Genomic DNA, 13,694 nt, shown 5'->3' on the forward strand with positions numbered 1-13,694 from the left:
TAACCTGTAATCAATGAAGTAGTTAAAAGGTCTGGGGTTGATTACAGGTGTGTGGTTTTGCATTTGGAAGCTGTTGCTGTGACCAGACGACATGCGGTCTAAGGAACTCTCAATTGAGGTGAAGCAGAACATCCTGAGGCTGAAAAAAAAGAAAAAATCCATCAGAGAGATAGCAGACATGCTTGGAGTAGCAAAATCAACAGTCGGGTACATTCTGAGAAAAAAGGAATTGACTGGTGAGTTTGGGAACTCAAAAAGGCCTGGGCGTCCACGGATGACAACAGAGGTGGATGATCGCCACATACTTTCTTTGGTGAAGAAGAACCCGTTCACAACATAAACTGAAGTCCAGAACACTCTCAGTGAAGTAGGTGTATCTGTCTCTAAGTCAACAGTAAAGAGAAGACTCCATGAAAGTAAATGCAAAGGGTTCACATCTAGATGCAAACCATTCATCAATTCCAAAAATAGACAGGCCAGAGTTAAATTTGCTGAAAAACACCTCATGAAGCCAGCTCAGTTCTGGAAAAGTATTCTATGGACAGATGAGACAAAGATCAACCTGTACCAGAATGATGGGAAGAAAAAAGTTTGGAGAAGAAAGGGAACGGCACATGATCCAAGGCACACCACATCCTCTGTAAAACATGATGGAGGCAACGTGATGGCATGGGCATGCATGGCTTTCAATGGCACTGGGTCACTTGTGTTTATTGATGACATAACAGCAGACAAGAGTAGCCAGATGAATTCTGAAGTGTACCGGGATATACTTTCAGCCCAGATTCAGCCAAATGCTGCAAAGTTGATCGGACGGCGCTTCATAGTACAGATGGACAATGACCCCAAGCATACTGTCACGCTCCCCGGGTCCCCTGCGCTGCCCTCCGGCTCACCTGTCACGCTCCCCGGCTCCCCTGCCTCGCTTCCCGGTTCCTCGGTCCGGTCACCGCCGCTCCCCGCTCTCCAGCATCCATTGCCGGCACGTCCCCGGCGTCCTGGTCCCCGCTCCCGGCGCCCGTCGGCTTCTCAGCCCCAGCCCGGCCCTGCTGCTTCCTCCTCGCAGCTTCCTGCTCTGGCTTCTGGCACTCGGGCCGCGCGCATGCGCATTAGGGCGCGCGCGCGGTCATTGACCCTTTCTTAAAGGGCCAGCGTCCATTAACAGGAAATGATGCAAACAGGTACAGGGTATAAAGGGGTTTAATGTCCAAGGGGGCGGGGCCTGATCTTCGTGTTTCTTAAGCTAGGAGTCAGGTCTCCTGGTGTCTCTGTGATATACTCACCTATCTCTCTTGTAGAGCCGTGCCTGCCTCGCCATCCGGTCCTGCCGAATCCTGAACCACGAACGCTGTCCATCTGCCATCCTGACAGTCCGTACCATCTCGGATCCCTGCGGTGACCCGTCATCTCGCTCCAAAGGTTCCGGACCCCGCCTGACATCTTCTCAGCTTCCGAACCTGAGCTCCGTCACCCGGACTACCATCAGTGACTCCGTGGTCCCAGGGACTTCTCCGTTATACTCTTGTGCACGGACTGTTCTGCTGTCTATAGTGCTCCAGCTACCGGACCCCTTACCACCATCTAGGAGTTCGGCCCAGTGGATCCACCTCCTGGGTCTGCCCGTCCACCTGGCCCTGACAGTAAGATCAGGCCATGGATCCCGCTGCAGCACTAGCAGCCGTACAGGAGGAACTCCAACGCCAGCGTGAAACTCAGACCCGCATGCTGCAATTCATGTCTTCTGTGGACGCCCGCCTGAACATGCTACAAGCGGCAGTTACGTCTTCAACATCCCGGGCTTCCACTAGTCAATCCACGGCTCCAGCTCCTGTGGCGACTTCTTCAGATACTTCCAGACTTCGTTTGGCCTCACCACCCCGGTACGCCGGAGACCCCAAGACCTGCAGGGGATTCTTAAACCAATGCTCCCTCCATTTCACGCAGCTGCCGCATTTGTTTGCCTCCGACCAAGCCAAGGTCGCCTTCATCATGTCCCATCTAGAGGGTGAGGCACTGGCGTAGATGAACCCCTTGTGGGAGAAGGGGGATCCTGTGACCACGAACATCCAAGAGTTCCTGCAGGCATTCCGTGGCACCTTTGATGAGCCCGGACGTGCCTCCGCGTCTGCTTCGTCTCTTCTCCGGTTACGTCAGGGGACTCTTACGGTGGGCCAATACGCAATCCGGTTTCGCACCCTGGCTTCGGAACTCGGCTGGAACAACGAGGCCCTAACCGCCGCTTTCTGGGAAGGACTCTCGGGGCGAATTAAAGATGAGCTGGCGGGTCGTGACGTACCGACCACCCTGGATGCCCTGATTGCCCTAGCGACTCGAGTGGACATTCGCTTTCAGGAGCGATCCAAGGAAGTGTCCCGTGAGAGACGTCCGGTACGGCATTCCTCTCCTCCGCAGAAGCCCTCCGTACTTCAGTCATCAACAGCTGGGGCCCCCGTCCACGAGCCCATGCAGATCGACCGAGTGCGGCAGTCTGAACAACGTCGAGCAGAGCGGCTCGCCAAGGGTCTCTGCTTTTACTGCGGAGAGGGCACACACCTGCTACGCTCCTGTCCAGAGAGGCCGGGAAACTCCAAAGCCTAGGGTTGGTAGGAGAGGCCACCCTAGGTGCTGGGACTCTCTTAGACCCGGTTACATGGACTGTGCAAGTGACAACGGGAGAGACGCGGTTCACGGCTGAGGCATACCTCGATTCCGGGGCAGCAGGCAATTTCATCCAGCAGGCCACGGTGGACAAGTACCAGGTGCCTGTTACTCAACTCGACAAGCCCCTAGTGATTGCCTCTGTGGATGGGAGACCCCTCTCTGACACCATCTCCTGGATCACCAGGCCGGTCGAACTGCGTATCGGTGCCCTGCACACCGAGAACATCGCTCTCTACGTCCTCCCACACATGTCCCATCAAATCCTGCTGGGACTTCCCTGGTTGCGGACACACGAACCATCAGTCAGCTGGGGCACTGGCGAAATCACCCGATGGGGCTCTTCGTGCCATGAGAAGTGTCTGAAGACCATACAACCCATCCGACGACCTCCGCTTCCAGAGAACCTACCGGGACTGCCCTCGGCCTATTGGTCCTTCGCAGACGTCTTTGACAAAAAGGAATCTGAGGTACTTCCGCCACATCGTCCTTACGATTGTGCCATCGACCTGCTCCCAGGAACAACACCACCTCGAGGACGGATATATCCATTGTCTCCAGCCGAAACAAGGGCCATGTCTACTTACATCACAGAGAGCCTGGCAAGGGGATTCATTCGGAGATCCTCCTCTCCTGCTGGAGCAGGCTTCTTCTTCGTCAAGAAGAAAGAGGACGACTTACGCCCATGCATAGACTACCGGGGATTGAATCAAATCACCGTAAAAAACAAGTACCCTCTGCCGCTCATCCCCGAATTGTTTGACCGGCTTAGAGGAGCTCGTGTGTTCACCAAGCTGGATCTTCGGGGTGCTTACAATCTGGTACGCATCCGCTCTGGGGACGAATGGAAGACCGCGTTCAATACTCGCGATGGGCACTATGAATACTGCGTGATGCCCTTTGGCCTGTGTAACGCCCCAGCCGTCTTTCAAGAACTGGTGAACGACGTTTTCCGGGACCTTCTCTACGTCTGTGTGGTAGTGTATCTGGATGACATCCTTGTCTTCTCTCCGGACCTCCAGACCCACAGAGAGAACGTACAGCTGGTTCTACAAAGACTGAGAGAGAATCGTCTGTACGCCAAGTACGAGAAGTGTGTCTTTGAGCAGTCTTCTCTTCCCTTCCTGGGGTACATCATCTCTGATACCGGACTGCAGATGGATCCAAAGAAGGTCTCCTCCATTCTCAACTGGCCTCCTCCTTCTGGACTGAAGGCAATCCAACGCTTCCTGGGATTCGCCAACTACTACCGCCAGTTCATCCCTCACTTCTCTGCTCTGACTGCTCCTCTCTCCGCTTTGACCAAGAAGGAGGCTAATCCAAAGGACTGGTCACCTGCGGCCGACGCCACGTTTGGCTCTCTGAAGCGGGCATTTGCCTCCTCTCCTGTACTCCACCGTCCGGAGTTAAACCGCCAGTTCACCTTGGAGGTGGATGCCTCCTCCTCGGGAGCCGGAGCAGTGCTCATGCAGAAGTCCTCCTCCAGGAAGATGGTGACTTGCGGTTTCTTCTCCAAGAGCTTCTCAGCGCCTGAACGCAACTACACCATCGGTGACCGAGAGCTATTGGCAGTCAAACTGGCTCTGGAGGAATGGCGCTACCTTCTGGAAGGAGCAGTGTACCCCGTGATTATTTACACGGACCATAAGAACCTGGAATACCTGCAGTCCGCTCAGCGACTGAACCCACGGCAAGCCAGGTGGTCCTTATTCTTTGCCAGGTTTGATTTCCAGCTCCATTTCCGACCCGCGGACAAGAATGTACGCGCTGATGCCTTGTCCAGGTCTTTCATGCCCATGGAGGAGGAGACTACCCAACCCATCATCTGTCCTAGCAAAATCATTCCGGTGGCCCCTGTCACCCTGGCCCAGATACCGCCCGGGAAGACCTATGTCTCTGAGACTGACAGGCAAAAAGTGTTACACTGGGGTCATGCCTCGAAAACAGCCGGTCATGCTGGTCAGAAGAAAACATGGAGTACAATTGTACGTCACTACTGGTGGCCATCCCTTCGCACGGACGTCGCTGCTTTTGTCTCTGCCTGCTCCTCTTGTGCCAGGAACAAGACGCCCAAACACCTGCCATATGGCCGTCTTCTGCCTCTGCCGATACCCTCAGTTCCGTGGCAACACATAGCGATGGACTTTATTACGGACTTGCCATTGTCCTCCGGACACACAGTCATATGGGTCGTGGTGGATCGGTTCTCTAAAATGGCTCATTTCGTCCCTATGGCTGGACTGCCCTCTGCTCAGGAACTCGCGGACGCCTATATACATCACATCTTCCGCTTGCATGGCTTTCCATCACACATCGTGTCCGACAGAGGAACTCAGTTCACCTCCCGCTTCTGGAGGGCTCTCTGCAAACATCTGGGAGTGACTCTGGACTTTTCTTCTGCCTACCATCCTCAGTCTAATGGCCAAGTGGAGAGGGTCAATCAAATCTTGACCTCCTTCTTACGTCACTATGTCAACGCCCATCACGACGACTGGTCCACGCTTCTTCCTTGGGCTGAATTCTCCCATAACCACCACATCAGTGAGTCGTCCTCCAGCTCCCCCTTCCATGTCGTTTACGGACTTCAGCCCTCCGTCCCATTGCCTGTATCCCCTTCTTCGGATGTCCCTGCTACTGATACTGTAGCCCGTGACTTTGCAACCATTTGGGACTCTGTCAAGGCGTCCCTTGGGCGGGCTTCCCTGCGGATGAAGAGACACGCAGACAAGAGACGTCTGGACCCTCCGTGTTTCTCTCCTGGAGATCTAGTCTGGCTTGCTTCCAAGTACGTCCGATTGAAGATACCATCCTACAAGCTGGGTCCTCGCTACATCGGGCCGTTTAAAGTCCTCAACAAGATCAATGAGGTCTCCTACAAGCTACAGCTCCCGGCCACGATGAGGATACCCAATTCCTTCCACGTCTCCCTGCTCAAGCCAGGTGTCCTTGGTCCCTTCTCCGCTGCTGCCAGTTCGGCTCCTCCTCCTATTGCCGATGACGACATCTATGCGGTAAGGGATATCGTGGCCATGAAGACCGTACGGGGTCGACAGTTCTTCCTGGTGGACTGGGCAGGGTATGCTCCTGAGGATAGGTCCTGGGAGCCCCGGGAGAATGTGGGTACTCCGCTTATCCGTGCCTTCCTGTCCCGGTTGCGGGGAGGGGGGCGTGGGGGGGGGTACTGTCACGCTCCCCGGGTCCCCTGCGCTGCCCTCCGGCTCACCTGTCATGCTCCCCGGCTCCCCTGCCTCGCTTCCCGGTTCCTCGGTCCGGTCACCGCCGCTCCCCGCTCTCCAGCATCCATTGCCGGCATGTCCCCGGCGTCCTGGTCCCCGCTCCCGGCGCCCGTCGGCTTCTCAGCCCCAGCCCGGCCCTGCTGCTTCCTCCTCGCAGCTTCCTGCTCTGGCTTCTGGCACTCGGGCCGCGCGCATGCGCATTAGGGCGCGCGCGCGGTCATTGACCCTTTCTTAAAGGGCCAGCGTCCATTAACAGGAAATGATGCAAACAGGTACAGGGTATAAAGGGGTTTAATGTCCAAGGGGGCGGGGCCTGATCTTCGTGTTTCTTAAGCTAGGAGTCAGGTCTCCTGGTGTCTCTGTGATATACTCACCTATCTCTCTTGTAGAGCCGTGCCTGCCTCGCCATCCGGTCCTGCCGAATCCCGAACCACGAACGCTGTCCATCTGCCATCCTGACAGTCCGTACCATCTCGGATCCCTGCGGTGACCCGTCATCTCGCTCCAAAGGTTCCGGACCCCGCCTGACATCTTCTCGGCTTCCGAACCTGAGCTCCGTCACCCGGACTACCATCAGTGACTCCGTGGTCCCAGGGACTTCTCCGTTATACTCTTGTGCACGGACTGTTCTGCTGTCTATAGTGCTCCAGCTACCAGACCCCTTACCACCATCTAGGAGTTCGGCCCAGTGGATCCACCTCCTGGGTCTGCCCGTCCACCTGGCCCTGACACATACAGCCAAAGCTACCCAGGAGTTCATGAGTGCAAAAAAGTGGAACATTCTGCAATGGCCAAGTCAATCACCAGATCTTAACCCAATTGAGCATGCATTTCACTTGCTCAAATCCAGACTTAAGACGGAAAGACCCACAAACAAGCAAGACCTGAAGGCTGCGGCTGTAAAGGCCTGGCAAAGCATTAAGAAGGAGGAAACCCAGCGTTTGGTGATGTCCATGGGTTCCAGACTTAAGGCAGTGATTGCCTCCAAAGGATTCGCAACAAAATATTGAAAATAAAAATATTTTGTTTGGGTTTGGTTTATTTGTCCAATTACTTTTGACCTCCTAAAATGTGGAGTGTTTGTAAAGAAATGTGTACAATTCCTACAATTTCTATCAGATATTTTTGTTCAAACCTTCAAATTAAACGTTACAATCTGCACTTGAATTCTGTTGTAGAGATTTCATTTCAAATCCAATGTGGTGGCATGCAGAGCCCAACTCGCGAAAATTGTGTCACTGTCCAAATATTTCTGGACCTAACTGTATGATCTCACCCTGGACCCATTCTGGAATTTATGTCTTTCATCTTGGTTGATTTGATTCCCATCCTGATATATATATATATATATATATATATATATATATATATATATATATATATATATCAGGATGGGAATCAGATGAGATATATATATGTCCTTCACCCACTTGTGGACACAGAAGAGGGTCCCCTATGCAAGAACAGTAATTGGGCCCTTTTGAAGTCCAGTAGCTCATCATAATGCACAATTATACCTAATTTAGAGGTGGAATTGGGCCCCCTTACCTCTTGGTCTGCAAGTTGCACCAATGGTATGTCTGCCCCTGCCGTCATTCTAGTATATAGGTTTCTCATCACGCTGCAGACATAAAAAACCAACTGATTATACTCACCATCCCTCTGCCCCCCGAGTGTGCGATGTTGTCTTTGATGCTGGCAAGTGACTTCAGTGTATAAGCGGCACATCGCATGACGTCACTGCCATGCACCTACAGCTACACGCGGACGTCGGCTGCCGAAATATTCACTGCTCCCCACACCTAGGATTATGTGCATGTGGAGCAGTGAATATTCATTCTCTAATAAAAAACACGTGATCACCGAGCTGCAGCAGTTAGCTGGTGGCTGAGTGATCATGTGTGCCTGCTATTAATGAATGAATTAATATTCACTGCTCCCCACGCTCATAATCCCACTCATCTCTCAATGCTGGCTTCAGTGCGTTGAGGTAGACTGGATTACGAATGAGGGGAGCAGTGAATATTCTCTCTTGTTATTAGCGGGTACACTGTTAGCCCTGGTTTCTGCCTCCTGTGACCCACTCCTCCACCGCCGCCCCTCCAGTCACAGGTCACAGTCACATCAGGACTATGACGCACCCCCCTTTCCCTAACAAACCCCCCCCCCTTTTCTACACTATTTTTTGGGGGGGCTAGGGTGTGTCTTAAAGTCCGAAAAATATGGTAATTGGTTAACAAATAGTAACAGTAAAAAATTACAATACAATCAAAATCGTATAACATAAAAGTGCACAAATCATTGTGAATCTGTCTGACCGTTTCAGGCACCACCCTCTTTTATTAAACTTCTCTTACATTTCAGACAAAAAATGTCAAAACTCACTAAATGTTTGAACAGTTAAGGTGTGTGATGCACAAAAATGTGTGACTTTTACACAATAGTTCTTGCGCAGTGAGATAGATGGATTTCCCCTTAAATAGTGCTTATCACAAATCTGTGGCTGCCTTTATTATTTACTAAAACAGTGGAGACCCGCGGATTAGTGAATTTTCTAAATATAATACAGTACCAAAACTTTTTCAAGTGTCCATAACTAATCCCCCAAAAGAAACTTCCAGGTTGTGAGATCCCACAACCCTCAGCAATAACTGATCGTGTAAGAGTGAGCTGTACGACCCCAGCTCTGCGGCATCCTTCTTAAGCAGTTAAGTAAAATCTTAACGGGAAGGTGTCGTCCAAAAAAACCCCAACATTTTAATAACTGAAAAATGTAAAGTATTAATGTTTTGTTTAAATATTATTATTTGTTTTTAATTGAGCAAAATACAAAAAAAAGTTTGATATTTTTCACTCTTAAACACTAGAGGGAGCAGCTGCTGAAATCCTACAGAAACTGTAGAAATAGCCTGGATTACAGCTGCAGTAAAGTGGGCGGAGTCTGCACTCCTGTGTGTGATGTCACCTCCCCCTCCCAATCTGAGGGTTTCCAAAGGATAAAAGAGAATGAAGTTTAGATCACAGTGCGGAGCCATTTTGTTGGTGACCAGAAATGTCTAAAGTGTCACCAAGGACAGCAGGAGTATCACACAGGATAGGATTAGATACAGCTCAGCAGACGGTTCCACACAGGACAGGATTAGATACACGCCTCACCAAACACGTATCACAGAGGATAGGATTAGATACACAGCTCAGCAGACAGTATCACACAGGATAAGATTAGATACACGGCTCAGCAGACAGTATCACACAGGATAGGATTAGATACACAGCTCAGCAGACGGTACCACACAGGACAGGATTAGATACACGGCTCACCAAACACGTATCACACAGGATAGGATTAGATACACAGCTCAGCAGACAGTATCACACAGGATAGGATTAGATACACAGCTCAGCAGACGGTTCCACACAGGACAGGATTAGATACACGGCTCAGCAGACAGTATCACACAGAATAGGATTAGATACACTGCTTACCAAACACGTATCACACAGGATAGGATTAGATACATGGCTCAGCAGACAGTATTACACAGGAGAGGATTAGATACCAAGCTCAGCAGACAGTATCACACAGGATAGGATTAGATACACAGCTCAGCAGACGCTACCACACAGGACAGGATTAGATGTATGGCTCAGCAGACAATATCACACAGGATAGGATTAGATACACAGCTCAGCAGACAGTATCACACAGGAGAGGATTAGATACACAGCTCAGCAGATGGTACCACACAGGATAGGATTAGATATATGGCTCAGCAGACAGTATCACATAGGAGAGGATTAGATATAGCTCAGCAGGCAGTATTACACAGGAGAGGATTAGATACACGGCAGATGGGGGAAGCGAGGGTTGTCATTGGAGACGGTAGCAGCAGCGGCGGGGGAGGGGCGCAGGTACTCACTCACTGCTTTGCATGCAGCAGCGGCTGCAGCAAGGAGAGTGGAGGTGCTGTCATTGGAGTATTGGAGACTGTAGCAGCGGCGGTGGTGGGGGGAGGGGCCCTGGTACTCACATGCTCTGCATGCACTTGTACACAAACACACACAGCTCTGCTACATGCAGGCCGGCAGCAGCGGAGGGGGAGGATAGCGGGGCTGGGTAGAGTGGGGGGGGGAGGTGTCATTGGAGACAGTAGCGGCGGTGGGTGGGGAGGCAGCCTGGCACCCCGTGCTCACACATGCCGGTGGTTGACAGGGGTAAAGTGGAGCAAACAGCATACGCTGTGTGCTCCACAATGATGGTGCTGATCTACTCCCTCTGCTGTGATCTGGATAGCCCAGGGGGCGCGTGCATTTCACAGCAGATGCCTTCTCTAATGTTACTAAATGGGGTCGGAGCCCAACTATCAGAGTCTATGCACAGGGGGCTGCCATAAAGGAGGTGAGTATCTGTCCTTACAAACACCAAATCCAAGATGGCAGCCCCCAGTGCCTCCAGTAAAATTAGAATTAAATAAAAACTAAATAAGTAGTGATTTTAATTTTGTATTAAAAATACTTGATTTCATAATCACTATTATTAATACAAAAATAAAAAACTGCGACACCCTTCCTTTAAAAAAGTATGTGGATTAGTTGAGAGATCAGTGTCTCGTGCTTAGAGCAGCTGCAGAGATCTGTGGGATCCCGCTCTGCACACTCAGATCCCACAAAATGGAAATTCAGGTTCCACTTTGCAAGTAATTGGGCATTTTGAGAGCCTTTAGGAACATTTGTGAAAGGTTTTGATTCTGGATTATAATTAGATAATTCACTAATCTCAGGTTGCCCACTGCTTTATTTACTAAAAAGCGCAGCCCCAGATTGGAGATAGGAACTCTGAAGTATATAACATTGTATATAATTGCATTTCAAAACATGTTGTATTAATAAATGCTTGTAAATATATATTCTTCATGCCTGTCTTTCTCTTGTCTAGATGTGATGATTTTGCCTCTGAACCTCTGGAGTTGAGGCAGAAGTGTAGACATTTTGCACAAAAATAGTGAGGGGAGAATTGAATCACACTGCATCCTAGATATGTGGAAGTTGTTAAGATGCTCTGGTCCCAATTCATCAAAGCCAAAAAATTGTCACAAAAGCTCTGGAAAGACTCAAAAATGTGGATCAATTCAGAGTGGTGCCAAATTTTGGTGGCTTTTGGCATTTTCACTCCAAAATTGGCAGAGATAGGGTGGGACAGGGGTATGACAGCATACCTCCTTTCATTTATGATGAGCTGTGGCATTGCCTAAGCCAGAAATCACACTCTAGTCCCTTATTGGAGTAATGTTTCTAGCATGGCACAAGGAGGCACATGCCACTCGTCAAACGCTGCAGATTCATGGAGAGGCATAGAACACTTCATGAATCAGTAGATAAAGTTCAATTCAGTACCCAGATTTGACCTGAAGCCCATTGGAAGTCACTGATTTGGCAGTTCAGGTCGTCACCAAATGCAACCATAAAAAGAGCATTTCTGGGGGAGGGCATTTTCTTTTTCTTGTACACAAGACATCCTATGATTATGTTTTTACTTCCAGTGAAAGCCATTCAAACACTGCAAGCGGCTCGCACTATGCTGAGCACTGAGTGTACCCGAGCACAGTGATGCTAGATCAAGTGGTTAGGATACATAAAGAATCCGAACTCGAACACTGATATTTTTTTTTTATAAAGTTTTGTATTCGGTACAAACACCGAGCTTTACTGTTCGGGTTTACTCATCTCTGCCTATGAACCTTTATTACAGTTTAGACTCTGGGTGTAGAAGAGACCGGAACTAAAAGGGGCCTATCTCTTGGTGAAGAGCAAGAAAGATTTATGATACCTACGCTGGGATTGAGTGAGATTCTGTCACTAAAGCCTGCTTTACATGTTACAATTTCGCATACAATATCGTATGCGATGTGACCCGCCCCCAGCGTATGTGCGGCACGTTCAATTTGTTGACCGTGTCGCACAAACGATTAATTCCCATCACACGTACTTACCCGTCCATACGACCTCGATGTGGGCGGCGAACATCCACTTCCTGGAGTGGACGGGACGTTCAGCGTCACAGCGACGTCACACGGCAGCCGGCCAATAGAAGCGGAGGGGCGGAGATGAGCGGGGCGTACACATCCCGCCCACCTCCTTCCTTCCGCATTGCCGGCGGGAGCCGCGGGACGCAGGTAAGCTGTGTTCATCGTTCCCGGGGTGTCACACACAGCAATGTGTGCTGCTTCGGGAACATTGAACAACCGCACGTTCAATTTTTAGTAATTGAACGACGTGTATGCGATGAACGTTTTTTCGTTCAATCGCAATCGCACGTAGGTTTTACACACTACAATATTACTTACGATGCCGGATGTGCGTCACTTACGACGTGACCCCGCCGACACATCGTAAGATTTATTGTAAGTGTAAAGCCCGCTTAAGTGTTTATTACTTACAGTTAGGTCCAGAACAATGTGGCCAGTGAAAACAAATTTTGGCATTTTACCTGTTTACCAAAACATTTTCAATATACAGTTATGTAATCAATATGCGTCTTTAAGTGCATATTCTCAGCTTTAATTTGATGGTATTCACATCATAATTGGAGTCATGGCTTAAGAATTACAGCCCATAAACACGTAGCTGTCTCTTTATAAAGAGACCAAAAGTAACTGGACAATTATCTCAAAAGCTCTTTAATAGGCTGCGTGGGATATTTCCTCATTAATCCATTAAGCAGATAAAAGGTCTGGAGCTGATGCCAGGTGTGACATTTGCATTTGGAAGCTGTTGTTGTCACCCCACACCATGCGGTCAAAGTAGTCCTCAATGGAGGAAAACAGACCATCATTGGGATGAAAAAATGAGAGCTAGCGGTAATGTTAGGGATGGCCAAATCAACAATTTGGTAAATTCTGGAAAAAAAAAATGAGCACACTTGAGAGCAAGGAAACTCAAAGAGCTCTGGATTTCCAAGGAAGACAATAGTGATGGATGATCACAGAATCCTTTCCATAGTGATAGAAAATTCCTACACAACATCCACCCAAGTGAAAAAATATTTTCAAGAAAGTGGATGTTTCAGTTTTCTAAGAGTACCATAAAGAGAAGACTTCCTGAGTGCAGATACAAAGGATTCACTACAAGGAGCAAACCATTATTCAGCTTTAAAAATGGAAAGGCCAGGGCGTGGCCTAGCGATGGTGCCGGAGGGCTGTGATTTCTAAGGCTCCCGAGACACCCGGCTTTCCTCGGCCTTGGAGACAGCTTCAGCACAAAACTGAAGCACCTACTACATCCCCCCACCTCTCTGCACATGGAGGAGCTTTTATTACTGTTATCAGGGACTGGCCGGTACTCAGAACAGCTAAGTTACAGTATATGAAGAGAAGCAGTGAATTTACAAGATGGCTGACGCTGAGTGAAAGTGACTGAGCAGCAGAAGCAAGCGCTGGGTGAGGTGGGTGAAAGCCATCCCTGCTGGGGTCCTCTGTTTCTTAACTTCCGGGAAAGCTTGAGGGATTCATTTTTATGTCCAGATTAACTAGTTAATATCAACACTGGCGCTACTGATAAGAAGGAGCTGCAGGTAAACAGGGTGCCCTGTGTGAAAACCTCCCTGCAGGGGAGTGATAATCACTAAGGCTACTTTCACACATCAGTTTTTTGGCATCAGGCACAATCCGGCGCGGAATATGCAAAAACAGATGCGCAGGATCCTTTTTTTTTTTGCCGGATCCATAAAGAAACTGATCCGGAGCATCCATTTTTGCATCCGTTTCGTCCGTTTTCAGATCCGTTTTTTTTACAATAATTTGG

The sequence above is a fragment of the Anomaloglossus baeobatrachus genome, chromosome 5 (genome assembly GCF_048569485.1).
Source record: "Anomaloglossus baeobatrachus isolate aAnoBae1 chromosome 5, aAnoBae1.hap1, whole genome shotgun sequence".
In the NCBI taxonomy this organism is placed as follows: Eukaryota; Metazoa; Chordata; class Amphibia; order Anura; family Aromobatidae; genus Anomaloglossus; species Anomaloglossus baeobatrachus.